This window comes from Nicotiana tabacum, chromosome 2 (genome assembly GCF_000715075.1).
Source record: "Nicotiana tabacum cultivar K326 chromosome 2, ASM71507v2, whole genome shotgun sequence".
In the NCBI taxonomy this organism is placed as follows: domain Eukaryota; kingdom Viridiplantae; phylum Streptophyta; class Magnoliopsida; order Solanales; family Solanaceae; genus Nicotiana; species Nicotiana tabacum.
Genome location: NC_134081.1, coordinates 23552939 through 23563996, shown reverse-complemented (window position 1 = coordinate 23563996; position 11058 = coordinate 23552939).

Genomic DNA, 11058 nt, shown 5'->3' with positions numbered 1-11058 from the left:
AGATATTAAAGTGCGCCAACTGTATTTGGAAATAACGTATTTGAGTATTAAAGGATACCTATGGGATAGGACCACATCATTTTGAAATGAAAATATATGTTAATGTGTATTGGAACATACTAAGGAGTTTTGTGAATAGCAAGAATTTGTGTGGAACAAGTTGGATACATTAAGTGAAAAGAATGTCTCAATTCGCACAAGATCCTAATTCAAACGCATGCTACTACCAAATTATAAAGACTTAGGAGGTGATATACCTATCATATTAAAGCTCTTTGAGTCTAGTTTCCAACGCATCAAACCATTCATCACTTAGATATTTCAACAGAAAGTTATGGCTATTTTTTAGGACCTATGCCATATGCGCGCCCAGATGCGCGGCCACGGATATTAGAGGGTATTCTGCCTTGTGTGCGCTTCCAGATGCGCGGTCACTTGCCCAGGTGCGTGACCGTGCATGTAGGAGCCCTAAAATTTCCCTCAAGGCTGGGGAAAGAGAGTGGCTAAGTCATTTCTTCAAGACTAGGGCTTTCTATCCATCACCCATCCAGCCAAGGCTTCCAATACACACCTAAGGTGAGTTTTTAAGTATGTTTTTAGGATGATTTCACTTCTCACTCACTAGTTACAACAAGGTTTTGATTTGATTCCATAGGATTTCTCCAAAATCTCAAGAACACCACAAAAGTTGTCTTTCAAGATTTGGTCTACAAGAGGTATGTCTACCGTCTCTAACTAATTTATGGTGATTATTTATGTACGAAATATGTGTTAGGACTTATGGGATGGTGATTGGAAGCCATAAGTTTCCAATTTAAATACATAACCATTGTAGAGATTGAAAGGTGATTATTTGATAGAATTTTGTTGGTTGAATGTGGATGGATGGTCATGTATGTGATGTTGGAAGTTATGAATTGTTTAAGAATGATGGTGGGATAAATTGTTGGCAAATGGTAGTAGTTGGATGAACTAATTCTATGGTTAAGAGATGTAGAGATTCATGCCTACTAGGTGTTTGATAAAGTGCCTAAATGGCTTAAATTATGGAATTTGTTACTAATATTGGTCCCATTGGATGTTGTTATTGTAGATTGAAATTGCTTAGTGTGGTGGATCGTTGTAGTATCATTAAGGGATGAATTTGAGGTATGTTGGCTAAACTCCTCTCTTAGAATTGAATCCCACGGTATTCATGTAATTTATGTAAGTTCCGAGTTGTTCATTAAAAAATTGGCTATTCCAAATAAGCTTGTGTTGAAAGATATATGTCCAATATGTATCCTAAATGCTTTTATCATGTTATGTTATGATTTAAGAATGTGTTCATAGTATGGGCTGTGCATTAAAAATATTTCGACTTAAAGTCAAGTTCAGACGAAGGCTATTATGCTAAATTTTGTGAAACATCTCAATGTGCCTAAGACACTTAAATGCTCACATATGTACTAAAAACCTTGATTTGAAATACCTTATTGATGATGATGATGATGATGTTTGAATGTGAAAAAGGTGAGCATGAAATACTAAATACGACTGATGTCTCAAGAATGATTTTATAATTGTGGCCACTAGTGCCAATGAAATGAAAAGATGTGAAAAAAGTATGAAACGAGATGATTGGTATAAAAGGATGATGTCTCAAATGAGACGACCTAGCCGATCGGGTCGTAATCGGACGTCATGCCGCACACATGGTGGTGATTGTGTTGGAAATTGAAATTGAAATAGTGATTGTGGTTGATGTCTCGAATGAGACGGCCTAGCCGATCGGGTCGTGATCGGACTCCATGCTAAAAGTATGGTAGTATTGGTATTGTGAACATTGGTATTGTGAACGGTGGCATATTGGTACTAAAGATCTCCCAACTTAAAATATGGAAATTTATTTGAACATTGTCTTGGTCCTAACTTGATGTTTGATGTTGTTTGAGGTTTCCACTAATATTATGATTATTCTTACTTGTATTATTAATCATTCTATTGAGAGGGTATTTCGTCATTCATACTAGTACTATTTTATATGTACTAACGTCTCTTTTTCCCGGGGGTGCTGCATCTTCAATAGATGCATGTGGTTCTACAGCAGAAGACATTGATCAGTGATAGCGGTACACCCTTTTCCCAGTTGACTTGGTGAGCCCCACTTCATTTTGGGTTCATGTATCTTTTGTTCCTCGTGTATTGTGTTTGAGGTATAGCCGGGGCCTTGTTGTCGGCACTATCATAATACTCTTTTGTATCTACTAGAGGCTCCGTAGACATGGTGCGGGTTGTATTATTATTGGGAAAGTCAAGATAGTAATGTTGTATGTGTGTTACATCTTCCACTTCAAATTATGAAAGTGTGTGTAATTTGAGACTTTAAAATGAAGTAACTTATGGTAATAAATTGGTATTGTATACATGATCTCCTTATTATGTAATTAACGAAAATATGTATTCTCTTTATTCATAAGTGAGTTTGGGTAGAAAGTATCTAACATGTTTGCTTAACCGGGTTCACTCGGTTGAGCGCCGGTCGCGCTCCCCGAGTTCGGGGCATGACAAACTTGGTATCGGAGCCTAAGGTTTTAAACTGTCCTAGGATGTCTCGGAGCTGTGTCTAGTAGAGTCCTTCTTATTGGTGTATTGCCGACCACATCTATAATTAGTATGCTACTTGGACATTTAAGAATAATACCCTTCTTTCATGTTCTCGATCGTGTGATAAAGCTGATTGTAAGATTGTTCCTCCTTTAACTCGTGCGTTGCTATAATTTTCAGTACATGGCACCTAAGAAGAAGGCAAGAACTGGCCAAAGAGCCAATGTCACCCCAAGAGTGGTAGTTGATTCTATATTTGATGATGCGGGTGAGCACCCAAGGGGTGAGGATATTCCCCCAATTACTACACTGCCTGATTCTACTACAACTAATCAGACCGCACATGTCCCTTCACCTACTGAGGGTGCAATAGTCCCTCTAACTAATATTCCAGTTCCACCTCCAGCTCCAGCTTCCGATCCCAGTGTTTCTGATGGGGATCTTAGGGGAGCCATACAGACGTTGGCTCAGATAGTGGCTTTCCAGGCCCAGAGATCAAATGTTGCACCTACTCTTTCCAATCATCCAGGGGATTCTGCTAGTTCCAGGGTGAACAGGTTTCTCCAGTTGGATCCTCCAGTGTTCACGGGTACTAACATAGAGGAGGACCCCCAAGACTTCATTGATGAGATGCACAAGACACTCCGGGTTATGCATGCTACCGAGACAAATGCAGTGGATTTGGCCTCCTACCGCCTGAAAGAGGTGGCATATTCTTGGTTTGAGCTTTGGGAGGAGTCCCGTGAGGAAGGGATCCCTCCGGTGAGGTAGGGTGAGTTTGCCGATGCCTTCATTGATCATTTCTTACCTGTCGAGACTAAGGCAACCCGTGCCGCTAAGTTTGAGAGCCTGAGGCAAGGTAGCCTGAGTGTGTGGGAGTACTAAATGAGATTCGCGCACCTGTCCAAGTATGTTATTTACATGATGCCCACTATAAAGGCTAGAATGTGCCGGTTTGTGCAGGGCCTTAGTCCCTTGGTAATTAATGAGGCCACTACAGCTGTCTTAAATTTTGATATGAACTATGGAAAGATGGTGGCACTCGCTCAAGCCACAGAGACCCGAAATTTTAAGAACGGAATGGAGCGAGAGGGTATCAATAAGAGCAACGTTGGTGGTTCTTTTGGTGGCAGTAGATCAACATTCAAGGGAGGATCGTCAGGGCCATCTCAGTCCTTTGCTCAGTCTTCAGCTAGTGCACCGCCATCAAGGCCCAGTCAGCAGCAGTGGAACCGTTTCAGGCCCAGTCAGGGCAACATGGGCTCATACCAACAGGGTCGGCATGGTGATAAATTCCAGCAGCAGCGAAGGTCCCCATTCCCTAGGTGTGGAAAGGTGCACTTAGGAATATGCTACATGGACTTACCCATATGCTACGAGTACGAATTGAGGGGTCACATTCAGAGGGATTGTCGTTTGTCCCGCCAGGGTGCGGGGAGGGGCACGGCGCAGCCAGCTAGTTCTACAGCTACTACATCCACAACACCTCCTCCATCTCGAGGCACTCCAATACCCGCAGGGCATGGTGCAGCTAGGGATGGAGCACAGAGTTCGGGAGGATCCAACCGTTTCTATCCTATGAAGGGTCGCCAGAATTCAGAGGCTTCTCTAGATGTTGTCACAAGTATATTGACTGTCCAATCTCATGTTGTGTATGCTCTTATTGATCCCGATTCCATTTTGTCATATGTCACTCCTTATGTTGCTATGGAATTTGGGATAGAACCGGAACAACTTCATGACCCGTTCTCTATATCTACTATGCTTGGTGAATCTATTTTGGCCGCTCGGGTTTATAGGGATTGTGTTGTCACGTTGCATGGTCGGGACACCATGGCCGACCTCATTGAATTGGGGATGGTCAATTTTGATGTAATAATAGGGATAGACTGGCTTTATTCATGTGTTTGCCAAGCTTGATTGTCGAACCAGGACCGTTAGGTTCGAATTTCCAAATGAGCCAGTTATTGAGTGGAAGGGGGATGATGTGGCGCCGAAGGGTAGGTTTATTTCTTACCTTAAGGCCACAAATATGATCAACAAGGGGTGTACCATTTGGTCCGGGTTACGAACACCGATACTGAGGCACCTACACTTGAGTTCGTGCCTATAGTGAATGAATTTCTGGAGGTCTTTCCGGATGAGCTCCCTAGGATCCGGCCAGACAGGGACATTGATTTTGGGATTGACATGAATCCAGGCACGTATCCTATATCCATTCCGCCCTACAAAATGGCACCAGCAGAATTAAAGGAGCTAAAGGAACAATTGAAGGATTTGTTAGAGAAGGGTTTCATCCGGCCGAGTGTGTCGCCTTGGGGCGCACCGGTTCTCTTTGTAAGGAAGAAGGATGGGTCACTAAGAATGTGTATGGATTATCGGAAGCTTAACAAGGTCACAATCAAGAATAAGTACCCACTGCCAAGGATAAATGATTTATTTGACCAATTGCAGGGTGCTAAGTACTTCTCCAAAATTGATTTACGATCCGGGTATCATTAATTGAAGATCAGGGAGCAGGATATTCCGAAAATAGCTTTTAGAACCCGATATAGGAACTTTGAATTTTTGGTGATGTCTTTTGGACTAACAAATGCCCCGATGGCATTCATGGATCTAATGAATCAAGACTTCAAGCCTTTTCTCGACTCCTTTGTGATAGTGTTCATTGACGATATTCTTGTATATTCACGAAGTCGAGAGGACCATGCTGATTATCCCAGGGTTGTTCTGCAAACCCTATATCAGCACAAGTTATATGCTAAATTTTCAAAGTGTGAATTTTGGCTCAAATCTGTCATATTCTTGGGTCATGTCGTCTCTAGTGAAGGGATTAAGGTTGATCCTAAAAAGATTGCAGCTATGAAGAATTGTTCTAGACCTAAAACTCCAATAGAGATTCGTAGTTTCTTGGGCTTAGCTGGATATTACAGGAAATTTGTGAAGGGGTTCTCTTCTCTTGCCTCTCTGTTGACTAAATTGACGCAAAAGGAGGTTAAGTTCTAATGGTCTGATGCTTGCGAAAGGAGCTTCCAGGAGTTGAAAAAAAGATTGACTACGTCACCGGTGTTGACCCTACCAGAGGGTACATATGGGTTTGTAGTATATTGTGATGCTTCGAGAATCGGACTTGGGTGTTTATTGATGCAACATGGCAAAGTGATTGCTTATGCTTCTAGACAACTCAAAAATCATGAGAAACACTATCCCACACATGACTTAGAACTTGTGGAGGTGGTATTTGCTTTGAAAATTTGGCGCCATTATTTATATGGGGTCTATGTGGATATATTCACGGACCATAAGATCCTTCAATATATTTTCAAGCAAAAGGAATTGAATCTGAGGCAGAGAAGATGGCTTGAGTTACTCAAGGACTACGACATTGATATTCTATATCATCCGGGGAAGGCTAATGTTGTGGCAGATGCTCTTACCTGGAAATTTATGGGTAGTTTAGCACACTTGAAGGCATATCAAAGGACATTGGCCAAGAAAGTTCATCGATTGGCTAGTTTGGGAGTTCGTATTGCAGACTCTAGTAAAAAAGGGGTGATTGTGCAAAATAAGGCTGAATCATCACTTGTTGTGAAAGTCAAAGAGAAGCAATACAACGATCCATTGTTGGCACAATTGAAAGAGGGGATTTATAAACACAAGACCCTGGCCTTTTCTCTTGGCATGGGTGATGGTACACTAAGGTACCAAGGGCGTTTATGTGTTCCAAATGTAGATGGTCTCCGGGAGAAAATCATGACTGAGGCTCACACTTCTAGGTATTCTGTGCATCCGGGCTCCACAAAAATGTATCATGATCTTAATGAAGCCTATTGGTGGAATGATATGAAGATGAATGTAGCTGAATTTGTGGCGAGATGTCCACAGTGTCAGCAAGTAAAGGCCGAACACCAAAGGCCCGGTGGGTTGGCACAAAACATAGAAATTCCAATGTGGAAGTGGGAAATGATTAATATGGACTTTTTGGTAGGACTACCTCGCACTCCTCATAAATTCTACTCGATTTGGGTGATTGTGGATCGACTCATGAAATCAGCACACTTTTTGCCGGTTAAGGCTACCGACATAGCAGAATAGTATGCTTAGTTGTATATCAAAGAAATAGTCAGGTTGCATGGCACTCCAGTTTTAATCATTTCTGATCGGGGGCACATTTCAAGGCTAATTTTTGGAAGAAATTTTAGCAAGGTCTGGGTACTCAGGTGAATCTTAGTACAGCCTTTCACCCGCAGACTGACGGGCAGGCAGAGTGGACTATTCAGACGCTTGAGGATATGTTGCGCGCTTGTGTTCTTGACTTCAAAGGTAGTTGGGATGATCATTATTCACTCATAAAATTTGCCTACAACAATAGTTATCATGCTAGCATTCAGATGGCACCATTCGAGGCTTTATATGGTAGGCGATGTAGATCTCCCATTGGGTGGTTTGAGATTAGGGAAGCAGAGTTGATAGGGCCAGACCTCGTACATCAGACTATGGAAAAAGTTAAGATCATTAAAGAGCAGTTGAAGACTGCTTAGAGTCGTCAGAAGTCCTATTCGGATATTCGTCGTAGGGATTTGGAGTTCAAAGAAGATGATTGGGTATTCTTGAAGGTTTCCCCCATGAAGGGTGTAATGCGATTTGGTAAGAAAGGAAAATTAAGTCTGAGGTATGTCGGACCGTACAGAGTCATTCAGAGGATCAGTAAGGTGGCGTACAAGCATGAGCTACCACTTGAGATGTCATTAGTGCACTCTATATTTCATGTGTCTATGTTGAAGAAAGTAGTTAGAGACCCGACACTCATTGTTCTAGTTGAGACTATTGAGGTTAATGAGGAATTGACTTATGAAGAGATTCCAGTTTCTTTTATTGATCGGCAAGTCCAAAAGTTGAGAAATAAAGAAATTACCTCCGTGAAAGTGTTATGGCGAAACCAGCAGGTTGAAGAGGCCACATGGGAGGCCGAGAAAGAAATGAAGAAGAAGTACCCTTATTTGTTTGAATATCTATGTAATCGTTCTATGAACTTATTCCCTATGAATTACGTATCATTTGTACAACTTATGAAAAGGGTGTTCCTTTTCTGGTAATATATTACTTATGGGGCCACGATTAGTGTTGTTTTTATGTTATATTGCGTCATCGGATTATGTATATATTGTTAGGATTGGTTTCTGGGATTCGCTGACAGGTGGATAGGCCCCGTTACAGGGGAGACTCTATCGAAATTTCTGGAAATTTGGGGAGTTAGCCAAATTTTGGAACTTTTGGTGTGTAGATAAAGATTTAAGTTACATTAGGTCTCTATGGCAGACTCTAACCCTCATTCGAGGATGAATGATCCTAAGCGGGGGAGAATGTAAGGCCCCATTAAAATTTCCTAATGATTTAAGATTTTAAAGTGCGCCAATTGTATTTGGGAATAACGTATTCGAGTATTAAAGGATACCTATGGGATAGGACCACATCATTTTGAAATGAAAATATATGTTTAAGGTGTGTTGGAACATACTAAGGAGTTTTGTGAATGGCAAGAATTTGTGTGGAACAAGTTGGATATATTAAGTGGAAAGGATGTCTCAATTCGCACAAGATACTACTTCAAACGCATGCTACTACCAAACTATAAGACTTAGGAGGTAATATACCTATCGAATTAAATCTCTTTGAGTCTAGTTTCCATCGAATCAAACCGTTCATCATTTGGATATTTTTACAGAAAGTTATGGCCATTTTACCGGACCTGTGCCATTTGTGCGCCGAGATGCGCGGCCACGCATATTAGAGGGTATTCTGCCTTTTGTGCACGGCCAAATCCGCGGTCACTTGCCCAGGTGCACGACCGTGCACGTAAGAGTCCTAAAATTTCCCTCAATGTCAGGGAAAGAGAGTGGCTAAGTCATTTCTTCAAGACTAGGGCTTTCTCTCCATCACTCATCCGGCCAAGACTTCCAATACACACCTAAGGTGAATTTTTAAGTGTGTTTTTAGGATGATTTCACTTCTCACTCACTAGTTACAACAAGGTTTTGATTTTATTCCATAGGATTTCTTCAAAATCTCAAGAACACCCCAAAAGTTGTCTTTCAAAATTTGGTCTACAATAGGTATTCTTCTACCTCTAACTAATTCATGGTGATTATTTATGTACAAAATATGTGTTAGGACTTATGGGATGGTGATTGGAAGTCATAAGTTCCCAATTTAAATACATAACCATTATAGAGATTGAAAGGTGATTATTTGATAGAATTTTGTTGGTTGGGTATGGATGGATGGTCATGTATGTGATGTTGGAAGTTATGAATTGTTTAAGAATGATGGTGGGATAAATTGTTGGCAAATGGTAGTAGTTGGATGAACTAATTCTATGGTTAAGAGATGTAGAGATTCATGCCTACTAGGTTTTTGATAAAGTGCCTAAATGGTCTAAATTATGGAATTTGTTATTAATATTGGTCCCATTAGATGTTGTTATTGTAGATTGAAGTTGCTTAGTGTAGTGGATCATTGTAGTATCATTAAGGGATGAATTTGAGGTATGTTGGCTAAACTCCTCACTTAGAATTGAATCACACGGTATTCATATAATTTATGTAAGTCCCGAGTTGTTCATTAAAAATTGGCTATTCCAAATAAGCTTGTGTTGAAAGATATATGTTCAATATGTATCCTAAATATTTTTATCATGTTATGTTATGATTTAAGAATGTGTTCATAGTATGGGCTGTGCATTAAAAATATTATGACTTCAAGTCAAGTTCAAACAAAGGCTATTATGCCAAATTTTGTGAAACATCTCTATGTGCCTAAGAAACTTAAATGCTCACATGTGTACTAAAAACCTTGATTTGAAACGCCTTATTGATGATGATGATGATGATGTTTGAATGTGAAAAAGGTGAGCATGAAATACTAAATACGGCTGATGTGCCAAGAATGATTTTATAATTGTGGCCACTAGTGCCAATGAAATGAATAGATGTGAAAGAAGTATGAAACGAGATGATTGGTATAAAAGGATGATGTCTCGAATGAGACGGCCTAGCCAATCGGGTCGTGATCGGACGCCATGCCGCAAACATAGTGGTGATTGTGTTGGAAATTGAAATTGAAATAGTGATTGTGGTTGATGTCTCGAATGAGACGGCCTAGCCGATCGGGTCGTGATCGGACTCCGTGCTAAAAGTACGGTGGTATTGGTATTGTGAACATTGGTATTGTGAATGGTGGCATATTTGTACTAAAGATCTCCCAACTTAAAATATGGAAATTTATTTGAACACTGTCTTGGTCCTAACCTGAGGTTTGATGTTGTTTGAGGTTTCCACTGATATTATGATTGTTCTTGCTTGTATTATTAATCATTCTATTGAGAGGGTGTTTTGTCATTCATACTAGTACTATTCCATATGTACTAACGTCTCTTTTGCCGGGGATGTTACATCTTCAATAGATGCATGTTGTTCTACAGCAGAAGACATTGATCAGTGATAGCGGTACACCCTTTGCCCAGCTGACTTGATGAGCCCCACTTCATTATGGGGTCATGTATCTTTTATTCCTCGTGTATTGTGTTTGAGGTATAGCTGGGGCCTTGTTGCCGCCACCATCATAGTACTCTTTTGTATCTACTAGAGGCTCTGTAGACATGGTGTAGGTTGTATTGGTATTGGGAAAGTCAAGATAGTAATGTTGTATGTGTGTTACATCTTCCGCTTCAAATTATGAAAGTGTGTGTAATTTGAGACTTTAAAATGAAGTAACTTATGGTAATAAATTGGTATTGTATATATGATCTCCTTATTGTCTAATTAACGAAAATATGTATTCTCTTTATTCATAAATGAGTTTGGGTAGAAAGTATCTAACAGGTTTTCTTGACCGGGTTCACTCGGTTGCGCGCCGGTCGCGCTCCCCGAGTTCGGGGCGTGACAGTTATTCCCACTTCTTGTAAGATAAATACATGGATTATATATGGATTTAAACATAGAATTTTGTTGAAATGTGAGATTTTGGAAGAAAACCTAAAATATGGTATTTTGGATTTTGACCAAGGAATTGGACATGGAATTAGAGATAAATTATCTAATTGAGTTCGTGGTGCTATGGGTAATGATTATCTTCGAAATGTTTTGGAATCCGGGCACGTGGGCCCGATTGTTGACTTTGTTAACTTTTCGAACAGAGTTGGGATTTGGTTATTAATTGTTAAATTATGAGTATTGGAGTTTATTTTGATTGATTTGCATGTTTTTTGGCTAGTTTTGGATCGTTCCGCATCGGTTGAGGTGTTAGAGAGTCATTGGAGCCAATTATGGAACTTCGGAGCGAGGTAAATCTCATGTCAAACCTTGTGAGAGGGAATTTACCGCGTAGGTATTGTATTTGCTATGTGCTACATATTGTGGGGGCTACGCACGTATGAGGCGATGAGTGTCCGTGCGTATGCTAGAATTCATGATT